The following is a 12,923-nucleotide window of genomic DNA, read 5'->3' as shown; positions in this document are numbered from 1 at the left end:
AACCGTATGGAGGTAATAGAGTTGGACTAGACGCAACTTGGAGGAGGTCGTCAAGGTTTTGGGGGCCATGAGAGCATCTCTCCAGTCTGCGTCTTCTAGGGGGCCCAACCAACACTCCCAGCGGGCACGTAACAAGTCTAGGGATGCAGGCCATTGTTCACTAGGGAGCGGTAAATCCGCAACACCCCCCCCCCCGCTCTACCCAGGTTCCTCATCATCACTTGGGTCTCAAGGGGGCTGAATTCAGGGAAGGAGGTGGGGGATGGAATATGTACTCGAAGGGCATCCCTTAGCTGTAGGTATTTATAAAATTGGGAGGAATGGAGGGACTAGAGCTGCTGTAAATCTGTAAAGGATCTGATGTGGTCCCCAACCCAGATGTCCCCTAGTAGCGAGATCCCAATGTTGTCCCACCTACTGAAGTCCGGGAGAGACGAGGCCTCTCTCAGCCAGACACCACACCACAAGAGTGTCTGCCTGGTGAGTTTCCGGTTCCATTTCCTGTGGCGCAAGGCTGTGCGCCAGGCCATGAGCACCATTCGGTGTTGGATGGGAGGACCTGCGGTATGGGGCCCCATTCAGGTAGTCAATAAACAAAAAGTGGCCTGGTCAGAAACCTGTAAATGTGCCGCAACTGGAACTAGTGCCCCAAAACCATTAGTAGCACTAGAAGTGATAACCCGGGTCTGTTAGGAAAAAATTCCCATCAGCCCACCCATGTGGTGGAATGTCGTCATGTGGGAGATGTCACCAATCCAATTCTCAAACAGTGCACCTAGTCATGGTGCAGAGATGGATTAACATGGTGTAAATACAGACCACTGGGCTTCACTGGTGATGCTAATGGGGTGCAGTGCAAAAAATTAAAGTGAAAAACGTGAAAGTAAAATTGACTCCAAGGACCAAAATTAATTTTAATCAGTATGGCGCTTGGGTCAAGATTAAAATTTGCCAAAATAGTTTGAAATAATAACTATATATGGACAAAGTGAGTGGAGGTCGACATGTTTCAGCTGTATTGACTGTTGGTCTTAGCTTTCTTCAGGACCATTTAGGAAACTGCGACTGCAAATCAAAAAATTAGTGAAGCACGCTAATGTACATTGGATAAGTCCTACCAGTTCCTCTGAGCCCAGATGAATACCGTAGGAAGTCCAAAATTTTATATATCTCCTAAGGAAGAAGCATAAGCGTGAATCAAAAACCATGTAGTGCACAACAGATTTTAGGAAAACAAGCACAAGATGCTAAGCACACAAACAGGGCGATGGAGACAATCTCTCCCCGCTGATTATACTGCTATGTTTCAGTCAGTGTATAAAATCACATATATGGGAATGAATGTGGTAACTTACCCAGCATTATGTGGGAGTACGCCTCACCTCACCCGGAACCCACTCGGGAAAAAGGGAGGCCCCGCTCTAGTTAAGGAGGGAAATGGACAAGAAAGTACCTTTGAAAGATAGCAAAGGGACTAACAACAATACTAGCTACCATTTCCAAAACTATTCTTAACAAAACCTAGCTTTAAACAGAAAAGAGACTCAACCAAGTATAAGGAAAATGACTAAAAGACTCTGCAAGAATAAATTAACCAAAAATGGAGGGCAGGGCTACTCCTTGGAGGACTCTTACTAGCGATAAAATGACTAAGAAGAGGCACTGGCGCTATCAGTAACCAAATATTTGGGCAAAATGGCTGAAGACTTAAGGTACGCAGAACCACTCCTTAAGGGACTCTTGCTAGTGCTGAGATGACTCGCCCTGTTAGGGATAGCAAATGATGGTGTGGTGCCCTACCTGTCCGTCGGTACCTCGATGCCGGCGTCCGAGAGGGAACGGAGGTACCGACGCACAGCGCGCATGTCTATTTATACCCTGGTTGATTGGGTAACAGGCTGCAGCTGTTTCTATTACCCATCGCGTCTGCTTCGTAAGAGGGATGCCCGCGCTATAGTGCGCATGCGCTAGGCATCCCAGTAGTACGACGCGTGAGCAGTGAACTGTAACGCGCATGCGCACGGCACTTCGGCCGCAATGCGCATGCGCGGGCTCTGAGCCATGTGTTTCAGTCCGCGCATGCGCCAGAGTGTACTGCGCAAGCGCCGGTATTGAAACACGTCCAATCGCGATCCCATTGCCGGTGTGTACCACCACAAAGTGAAAGGAGCGTTAGTGTTGTCAAAAAAACAGACAGCTGTATCAGAGGCACGAAAATATAGTTAATTCTGAGTGCATGCGCTGAAAGATCTAGGGGATCATATGTACTCATTTATAATCCCTATTACCAATATGGGAAAAAGTAAGTATTTATGTGTAGATTGAGCCAAAGTAGAAGCAACAATGCATATACTTCTCATGACTACAGGTAGTGACAATTGGACTATATATGCTAAAAATAAGCAATTACAAGTGTAAAATAATGTATCAGGCGCAAAATGACTCAATTTGGTCTGAGATGTAGTATCTTGAATGACCTCAAAGATGATAACAGGATGAGTCAATGTTGAAGACAGATGACAAAAACTCAGGACTAGTTGGATTACAGCGATGTCCACGGTATGTCATCATTTAAATCTTGCATGTGACTTTTCAAAAGAAAAATCCATTTCTGCTCCTTCCTGAACAAAAATTTGGCCACGTCACTGATGTGAGACGGAATAAATGGCCGTTCTAAAATGACCCATTTCATTTCATCAGCAGTGTGTCCTTGCTCCAGAAAGTGGTTTGTTAGTTTGGTAGCCTGTTTGCGACACCTAATGGTGCTTTTGTGCTCCCCTATTCTTACTTTAATCTTGCGGGTGGTATAGCCAACATATCTAAGGGAACAGGGACACGTTATCATATAGATGGCGTTGTCGGTGTTACAATTAGTATGCTTCTTGAGCAACCATGTCCTCCCAGTCCCTATGTCGACTGTAGTGGTTTTCTCAGTCTGAGGGCAGACACTACATGTCCCACAGGGGTAGTGACCAGAAACTGGGGGAAGGTTCCATAGGGTTGTTGAGCCGTCAGTCTTGGTAGTCCTAGGTCTTGTATGGACAAGAGTGTCTCGAAGACTAGGTGCCCTTTTAAATGAAAACAGTGGTAATGGAAGGTTTGCCCCAGTACTGTTAAAAATCGTCCAGTTTTTGCGAACCATTTTCTGGACAGAGTTAGACATTGTACTGAACGTACTAACAAATGTCAGGCGCTCCATTGGTGGTTTAGATGGACGTTTTTCAATCAGTGCCTCGCGGTTGTTGTTCGAGGCACGTTTCCATGCTTTGTTCACAAGATGCTCGGGGTAATAGCGTTCCTCTAGGTGAGTGGCTAATGTGGTTGCATGTTTGTTGAAAAGCTCTCTGGATGAACAATTCCTCCTAACCCGGAGGAACTGGCCCACCGGAAGGTTCTCCCTCAGGGAGCGTGGGTGATGACTGTTAAATGACAAGAGTGAGTTTCTTGCCATTGGTTTGGTGAACAACTCACTACGGAGACTTCCATCCTCGGGGAAGATAGATAGGTCAAGGAAGGGGAGTCTTACATGACTGTACTCAAGCGTGAACTTAAGATGAGGATTACAACCATTGAGCCAAGTATGGAAAGCCTGTACTTCAGGGATAGAGCCTCGCCACACTACCAGGACATCATCTATATACCTCTTCCATAGCACCAGACGTTTAGAAAATGGGTTGCCATGGTTGAGGATATGAGTCTGTTCCATTTGATGGACATAAAGATTTGCCAGACTCGGGGCAAAGACACTCCCCATAGAGGTCCCAGAGATCTGTAGAAACAGCTGTTCTTCAAATTTGAAATAATTTTGCTTCATTGCCAGTTCTGCAAGAGATAGAATAAAGTTAACTGGGGTTATGCTGTCCAGATCTTCCATTGACAGAAGCCCTCTGACTGTATCCAACGTATCCTGTTGTGGAATACAGGTGTAGAGTGATTCTACATCAAAACTGACCATGAGGTCAGTTTCCACGTTGTACTCAATAGTTGGTAATAACCTGAGGACATCGGCTGTGTCCTCCAGATACGTGGGCATTTTCTTAACTAGAGGTCTGAGAAAATGATCTACAAAAGTGGAGAGTGGTTCCAAAATGGAACCAATCCCTGAAATGATGGGACGGCCTGGTGGTGGTCTCGTGGTCTTGTGGATCTTGGGGAGACAATAGAAACCTGGAATGGTGGGTTTCTCTGTTACAAGGAATCTAGCTTCCTGAGGTGTGATCCACCCCTCCATATTCCCTTCGTCCACCAAAGTTTTGATTTCAGTAAGTAAACTTTGGGTGGGGTCTGAAGTAAGACGACGATAGAATTTATCATTGTCCAGCTGTCTAAGGCATTCCTGACGGTACTGTTCCAGGTCCATAACAACAGTGGCTCCCCCTTTGTCCGCCGGTTTTATGATGATGGACGGATCTAATGAGAGATTTTTCACCGCCTGCTGTTCAAGTTTTGAAAAATTGTGGAACGTACTCCGTTCGGTATTTTGCAGCTGCGAAATATCGTGTCTGACCGCTTGTTCAAAGGTAGTGACGAGGGAAGGAACTTGATGACTCAAAGGAGTAAAAGTGGAAGGAGGACGTAGTCCTGTGTTCTTGATAGTGTCATCCCCTGATTGAGAGTCATCAGTTCTATTCTTAAAGAAAAAGTGAAGGCGCACTTTACGGAAGAATTTCTCAAGTTCCGTTCTTAGAAGAAATGGGTCACCTACATTAGTTGGCACAAAGCCCAGACCTCTCTCCAAGACTGACTGCTCGACTGGAGTGAGAGTACGAGAGCTGAGATTTACAACTAGACTCCTGTCGTCTCCGAGCTGTTGTTCTCTTGAGCTGCTCTCCTGCTCCGAGTGTTGGGGAACGTCTGTTCGGCTTCCCAGTGGACAGTTTGTGATCCTTTTCTTCTTCCCCTGTTCTGGCCCCGGCCACGCCCTAAAAAAGGCTGGTTAGGGAAAAACTGGGGAAAAGGAGTGTATGGATTCATTGGTGGCGGATGTGGCTGGAAACCCCATGGGCCCATTCAGGTAGGCCTGGAGTTGTGGGAAGTCCAATGAACGGAGCTCCACCAGGTACGCCGGGTCAGACCAGCCGCCTGCGAACCAGTCGTGAATCACGATGAGCCTCGTAACCAGATAGTAGAGGTGGAGGTTGGTTACCCCCATGCCCCCGGCGTAGGGAGGTATGTGGCAGTGTGCCAGGGACATTCACGGTCTTCTACCCCCCCCCCCATAAAAACTGGGTTATGGTATTAGTCAATTTCACAAAACAGCTCCCTGGGAGGTGAAGAGTAATATTTTGTAATACACAAAAAGGGGGAGAACCATCCAGAGTGATAAGTTAAATACATAATGAACAGAGGTGGGTGAAAGACAAAATAAGCATAGTGCGGTGCATCCATTAGTCAGCAATAATCCCGCTCTAATCTCATAAGAGATAAGGACATAAGGGATTTAACCAAGTTCAGTGAGTGGCAAGAAGAAAGATCTTGCAAGGTAAAAGTGAACACACAGCAGTGGTCCGACAGATGGGGAAGGTGGAACAGTATGTCGCAGAAAACAGGCGGCAGACTGGTGAAAGAGGAGGTGGTCAGAGCCAGGCACAAGCTCTTTCAAGATGTTCAGAGTGCCTGGTAGGAGCAGGATAGGAAGAGATTAGCTCAGGCAGAATCAAGGTAGGATTAGCTAATTAGAACTAGGTTTTAAGAGAAGAGCTTTCATTTCGGCCTTGATAACAGTCAATCAAGTAGTGGTTCGAAATCCAGAACCAGAGTTCCAGACGCTGATGGCACTCCCGCGCTGCTCTACAACCTGGCTAAAAAATTTGGCACTTGCTCTACAACCTGGCTTAAAAAATTGGCACAGCCGTTAATTAGATCTCGCATACGCTAGTCCTACTGGCTTTGACAATGCTTGTTTTTACCCCAGGCTTCTTTATTACCTCCTCTTCTCTGAGGGTTTGCAATTGGGTGGCTGTAGGCTTGCCCCATTTTGCCTCCTTCTCTCAAAAAGATATTAAGTACTGGCAAGGTCTGAGTTTCGTTTTTACTGGTTTAAAAGTACTTTGTCTCTGTATCCCTTTTTGGTCACCAGCTGAGAGACATTCTTTTTCCCGAGTTAGGATTTGCAGCCTGGGAGGAATTCAAACACATCTCTGAGTCATGTTCCAAAGTCGGATGTTAATCAGGTCAGCTTGGTAAACAGCAACTTCATAAAGCTGCCAAGTTGTAGGCCTTTCCTGTAGGCAGGCCAAGTTTTACACTTTTTTTTTAAAGAACGAGAGTAACAGGGGGACATATAAAATGTAATATAGTGAAAAAGAAAATGATGGCTGGTCAAACTGATTTATATTACCTAAGAATACATTAATCTGCAGGAAACAATTAAAAAAATAACCGATTTAATGTGGCCAGGCACAGTGCATGAAATGTAGAATATTGCATATAAAGCTGCGAGATGGCGGTCTCTTCAACTATGCTGAAATTAGAACAAGCTTTGGCAAAGCCAAAAGGTCTTTCCTATGTGGACGCTATTGGCTTTGCAATTTCTTTTAGCCATATTGTACAGCAGCATTGCTACTGTTCAGCTTGGCTAAAAGTTAGTGGTGTTAGTGGAGTTGCTTAGAGTCGAATTTTGTAGATTGGAATTGCATAGAGTAGAGTGGGGTGGAGTAAAGTGAAGTGGCACAGAATCAAGGCATGTGTAGGGTGGTCTAGAGGAGAGTGGCATAGACTAGTGGCGTAGAGTGGCATTGTGTGGAGTGAAGTACAGTTGAGTGGCGTCGAATAGAGTGGTGGGGTGTGGAGTTGAGTGGCGTAGAATAGAGGTGCATTGTGTGGAGTGATTTGGAGTGGCGTAGGCTAGAATAGCATGGAGTAGAGTGGCGTAGATTGGAGTGGCAAAGAGTATAGTGGTGTAGGGTGGCTTAGAGTAGCACAGTTGTGGGTATAGGTAGCTAAAGTGTCTCTAGGGACAGCAGATCTGATCAAAGCAACATAGAAAATTAGAAGCTGTATACCTGTGTTAAAAGTAGAAAAGCACATTGCATGTCCAGGAATAGTACTGATAGGCTCATTAAAAAAAAGTGTGTATACAAAAGGACAACGAAGAACAAAGATGGGGAAGAACACTTGTACTTGTCCATGCTCCTGGGAGGAGCTAAAACAATAAAGGAAGAGAGGCCTCCGGTAGCTAAACAATAGAAAGACTTCAAATTAGAGTGATGATGCAAACAACTTATGGTATCCTGTAGATGGGTTGTGAGCCCACTGAATTGTAAGCAATACGTCTTGCAACACATCGCATGCGCTATGTAGGTGAGACCTAAAACATGCAAAATGGGTTGTGAGCCCACTGAATTGTAAGCAATACGTCTTGCAACATATCGCATGCGCTTTGTAGGTGAGCCCTAAAAACATGCAAAATTGGCATTGCCATGTTTTTTTGGTAGTGCCCTTTTTGAACATTTTGGTGACAACACCAGTACCCTTAAGAGCTGAGTCCTTTCTGGCTTAGTAGTCATCACCTCATCTGATTGCAGTGCAGAAAGGGAGGGACAGACTTTTGGTTGCGGCAAGAACGTTGCGAGGAATGTCTGCAAGTTTAGTGCTTCTGTGGCCCAAGTAGTTTTTAGGTCTCGCCTAGCCATCCCGTAGGGATGGTGGGCGAGATTACAGTAAGGCTTTCGAAAAGTCTACCCAAACTGCAGATTAGTTACAGTGCATGTGAGCCAGGCGACTGCACGTCGCCAGCCACATCGCACATCGCGCACCCACACATTTGTCTGAGCCTCGGCATCAGACTTCAAAGGAAGCCGCTCCCCCGCCCCTGCCACCCAATGCCGCTCCCCCGCCCCCACCACGCAATGTTGAGAGCTTGTTTTTCTCCTCATTTAATCTTTGGTTCCAGACTCTAACCGTGCACCCGTCCCCATCGCACAGGCCTCCAAGGCATGCGCGGGCTAAATGATAGTCGGTAGCGCACATGTCCCAGTTGGCAGCCACCGTGGACGGACATTTATAAACCTTTATCTCTTGAATTGCAACCACAGAATGTATTTTTGAGGCTCAAATTAGCCGAAACGGATTTTGTAAACTTTGTTTTGTCCATAACCCCTGCACGCTCTCTATGAACAAGCAAAATGGCCGTGAAATTCTTGGATTTGACCGACACTGAAATACAGCTCATGAAATACAGCTTATTGGAGCTATCTCGTCCTCGCGCAGATAATTTTTACTCTCCATATCTTACGATATTTTCAGCAAATACTTACAGTTTTGCAATGTATTTTTCATTTCATAATTACATTTTTTTTACATTTGAATTGCATAATTAGATTGGAAAAAAGGCAGGCAAAATGCTGATCGCGTCGGAGAGATTGATAGGCCGTAGTTGCAACAATGAAGACCCTGGAAAGCTCTCATATACAGACCACGGTGACTGTTGTTTTACCAGAAAAAAAATGAAAGCATTAGTTGCGCGTGAAAAGGTCAACCAACTGCACAGTCGATCTCTAGGCTTATCTTTTCATCTTCGCCTGTGACCTCTTTCCATTGATCTCATTGTGAACGCGCAGGGCAAATACTTGTACCTTTGTCCCACGTGGGGACACAGGCGGACTGGGAACGGAAACCGGCCCTGGCATGATGGGGGGTAAGAAGGGGGTGCTAGTTGGAAGCACCACTGCTGTCTACTTCTAGGTTGCACATGTTCTAAAAACATTGTCAAGACATTATGCATAACACCATCACTGTACATATGTAAAGCATGCAGGCGGACATTTCATAAAACAAACTCTGATGGAAGCTCGCTTTCATAACAGGGCTTCCCCTGCAACCCCCTAGGCTGCACTTGCTGCCAGGGAACTCTATCAGTTTCTGTGGAGTAGGCAAGGGGCACAAATCACACAGGGGCAGTGCGGTATGAACTGTGGGAAAGGAAGCTGTAATTTACAGGTTAGTGCGACTCAGCCCTGAGCACAACATCCGGGTGTGCGCCCACTGGAAGGAGTGATTGGGCCACCTTAAAAACAAACACTGGCATAGCCAATAGGTCTCGCCTTTGGGACCTTATCAGTGCTTAGTGATGCAACAGTTGATGTTGTTGCACAATGGATATTTTGCTGCATAACTAAATACTTATAAGGTCCCAAAAGCGACACCTATTGGCTAACCACACACAACCACACACACAAACACACCCAACCACACACACACACACCCAACCCCACACACACAACCACACACAACCACACACAAAATCACACAAATCCACACACACAACCACACACAAACCACACACAACCACACACATGACACACACAACCACACCCAACCACACACACAACCACACCCACACACAACCAGACACACAACCACCCACAACCACACACATAGCCACACACACAACCACACTCACAACCACACACACATAAAAACACACACACACACATAAACACAGACAAGCACACACACAACTACACACACAAAACCACAACCAAACACACAACCACACACAACCCCCCCACACACACAACCACACACACAACCACACACCCACAACCACACACACAACCTCAACCACACACCCACAACCACACACACAACCGAAAATACAGCCACACTTACAACCAGACATACAACCACAACCACACACCCACAACCGCACACACAACCACACACACAACCGAAAATACAGCCACACATACAACCAGACATACAACCACACACACAACCACACACACAACCACACACACAACCACACACACAACCACACACACACAACCACACCGTCAGTGCACACTTACACCAGACACAGACACCATCAGTCGTCAGTGCACGCTTTCACCGGGCACAAACACTACCAGCCGTCAGTGCATGCTTTCACCGGGCACGAGGGACACACCACCAGACGTCGGTGCATGCTTTCACCAGGCACACACACCACCAGCCGTCAGTGCACGCTTTCACCAGGCACACACAGGCCACCAGCTGTCAGTGCACGCTTTTACCAGGCACACACACACCACCAGCCGTCAGTGCACGCTTTTACCAGGCCCACACACACCACCAGCCGTCAGTGCACGCTTTTACCAGGCACACACCACCAGCCATCAGTGCACGCTTCCACCAGGCACACACATCACCAGCCATCAGTGCACAATTTCTACAGGCACACACACCACCAGCCATCAGTGCACACATCAATTGTTAACGCATCCACTATTAACTATTGTAGCAATCGCAGTATGGCGCACTTTACTTTTAAACATATTAATCTAAAGCGCAGCATTTCACCATTGCTACAAAAAGAAATACACATTTTTTGGCCTACAATTTATAGACTTTTGTTGCAATTGGTGTTGCATTATTTACCAATGCCAATAGCTCCAACTTAATTAATGTGCGACCTATTGCATTGCAAATGTTTGTTTATTATGATGTTAGGTGAAAAATTCAAAACTATTTTTGAGAAAATAAATTAGTACCGGCCCAGTCCTTTTTATATCATACCTGAACCAACACTAGATGCAGGTGTTAGCAGTTTCCTTGGTAAAGCTATTAACATTACACCATGCCAAAAAGGTGAGTTTCAATCTTTTATTTTAATGGCCTAAACACTGAGATTAATTTCTAATGGAAGATTATTCTCAAGTGGTGTTCCTGTCACCTGTGGCTATCTGACTTGCTCTCTGTGGAATACTTCAGTTCAAAGGGCTTTGTTTGGCCTTAAATCCTGATTGGACCACAAAGCGCATTTTGCAGCCAATCACAGTGGAAGGTTAATCCCAGCACTCCACTGCCGACCTCCCAACTTAAGCTGCATTAACCTGGTCAAAACTACTTATCCAATACCAACTGGACGGCTCAAATTCAACAAGGTGCTCTCCACCTACGGGATTACCTTTCTGACTGAAATCAGATGATGCTGAATAAAGCTACGTTGGTTTTAACTACCACACTAACTACGCATAGGCCCCAAGGTGGCGGCCAGAGGACGCCATGTCACCAGGGACCGCAGTTGAATGTCTTTGGGCACGTAAACTGCAGCCCAACATAAACTGCAACTGAACTCTAACTGGAATACTGCCATACATCAGGATAAGCTAGTGCCCTAAAAGACTACCCACAAGCCCACTACCATACCCCATGTCCTATACCTGTTGCTATCCAATGTGGACATTTCGTCTCAATGGGGATTCTCTGCTGATACTAAACGCTAAAGGCCTAAACCATCCTATTAAAATAAAAATATTTAGATTGCTAAAAAGTGAGGTAGCCGTCCTTCAAAGACAAAAATAGGGATTCTTGAAGCAAGGAAACTCCAATCAAGTTGAGATCATGGCATATAGTTTGAATGCACCTCATAAAGAGAACAGTGTCTTTATCATAATACCACAAATAGCCAATCTAGAGGTGGTCTTTGGAAGCCAGTCTTGAGGGAATATGGATGCTAGTAAGTCTAAATGAGGACAACATGGACGTATGGGTGATGAATTTGTACGACCCAACAAAAGAGGACACACTGTTGAGAAATGCTATTTTATAGCAATTACTTATTCACAAAAACTCTAAACTGTTAATTAAAATCTTCCAAGACTGCTTCTTAAGTAGTCAAAGTAACACTGTGTATGTTATTCATCACCGATATGTGTCCTTAAAATATTTAGGTCAAAAACATTAGTGCAGTGAATTGGTTACTCTTAATTAACCCTGTACTGTGGTAGTGTGAAGTTTCATGAAAAAAAAATACAGAACCTTAACCTTTATAGTATTGAAGATTAGATGCCAACCATATTAACAATTTACTAGTAAATGTATGAATTGAAAACATATTTAGCAAGTTGGTGAAAAACCCTTACCTAAGCTGTCACATATGTGCTCGTAGAAGGGTAAAGGTGCCTTCAAGGGAATTCGTTTGTGAAACTAGAATTAATTTCAAATTCAAATTAGTGGGATAAATTAATAATCCCTATGTGAATTTAATCCCTCTCTGTAAAAGAATAAAGTTCACAAATCATCACACAAACACACGAATGTCCACACACACGACAAACACAAGCACAAACAAGGTGTATAGAAAAAGGGAATTTATCGAAAAATAATTCATTAAGTATATACAGTGAAAACAATAGGTCTGCAGGTCTATAAACAATATATAAATATGCAACTCAACAGAACCTAGAAACACCTATCCAACAAGCACAATAAATAATACAGAAGGATGAGGTGAAGGTCGACGTTTCGGTCTCTTTAGAAGGTGCTTAGTGAGACCATCTTCAGGACTGGAGTCAATTAAAAACTGTATATTGACAGAGTGTAATCTGAAACAGAAATGTTTTGCAGTTACACACAATTCTTATTTAAGTTATTTAATCCATAACACCTTGGTGAACAAACAACAATATTGTACTAACAATCAGTATTGTACTACTAACACAACAAACAACATATAGGATACATTATTTACAAAAAACACATTGATTACCAAAAAATGTTTGAGAAAACAGAATTCAGAATCTAGTCATCAGCAGGTTAAAACCACAAACACATTGGAAATTCTATTATGAGAAAAGAGTTAACGACGTCCCTCTCATATCAACACTTATTGCAACCCGAACATTGCGTCTTACATATAGTGGATACATTGATACAATAGCTGCTGGCGGTTAATTCCTTAATTTTAAACAATAAGCCTACACCGATTGAGTTTGGCATATTGACATGGATTGCACCATATGTGCTCGGTCATCCTCAAGTGTCCTTGAAAAACTGCCACTAAAATGGATATTTGTTCTATCCAATCAGTAGAGTTTCTGATCAGTCACCCACCGGTGTGTAAGGCACAGGCTGCATTCGATAATCATGATCGGCAATAGTGTCTTTGCAAAATCCATTTTTGTCAGATCTAACACTATAAATAAGATGTGTTGTAAGAA

At 44.5% G+C, this 12,923-nt stretch overlaps 1 protein-coding gene across 3 annotated transcripts in view; it reads left to right on the top strand.

Moving 5' to 3' along the window:
* The window catches only part of LOC144828247 (sulfite oxidase-like), a 393,607-nt gene that overhangs the window by 132,935 nt on the left and 247,749 nt on the right, over nucleotides 1-12,923 (top strand). The gene's annotated exons all lie outside the window — the stretch shown is intronic.

Source organism: Lissotriton helveticus, chromosome 1_1, assembly GCF_964261635.1.
Source record: "Lissotriton helveticus chromosome 1_1, aLisHel1.1, whole genome shotgun sequence".
Lineage (NCBI taxonomy): Eukaryota > Metazoa > Chordata > Amphibia > Caudata > Salamandridae > Lissotriton > Lissotriton helveticus.
This window is presented reverse-complemented; position numbering and strand designations above follow the sequence as displayed.